Source organism: Rhincodon typus, chromosome 35, assembly GCF_021869965.1.
Source record: "Rhincodon typus isolate 14 chromosome 35, sRhiTyp1.1, whole genome shotgun sequence".
Classification (NCBI taxonomy): domain Eukaryota; kingdom Metazoa; phylum Chordata; class Chondrichthyes; order Orectolobiformes; family Rhincodontidae; genus Rhincodon; species Rhincodon typus.
The window spans coordinates 23,290,374-23,290,831 of NC_063366.1; positions in this window are offsets into that span (position 1 = coordinate 23,290,374).

Genomic DNA, 458 nt, shown 5'->3' on the forward strand with positions numbered 1-458 from the left:
CTCTAACTAAATCAACTTTCAACAACGCATTGGGAGGCTGGTGAAAAGATCAGGTAAATGTAAGAACTATTTGCTGGCATGGATTAATTTGTTCCATGTGTATTTTTTTTTTATGGGACACCAGGAATACTGCCCAGACTTGGAAAGGAATGGTCCCTAAATGGCATCAGTGAACCAGACTGATTTTACTGTTATAAAGATTAACCTTAACTGGCAAATGTATGAACTGTATTTAAATTCTACTGGATGGTGTAGGATTGGAACTCATGTACCCAGGGAACAAAGCCTGGTACCTTTTGGGGGATAGCAGCCCAGGTATATACCACAAACCCATCATCTCACACTAACTTCAGCTTCACTGCATTTGCCTGTAGCTTACTCCCATGCTCTTCCAGCAGAGAGCTCTCTGGCTATACATACACACACACACACACATGAAGACATAGACATATATACAT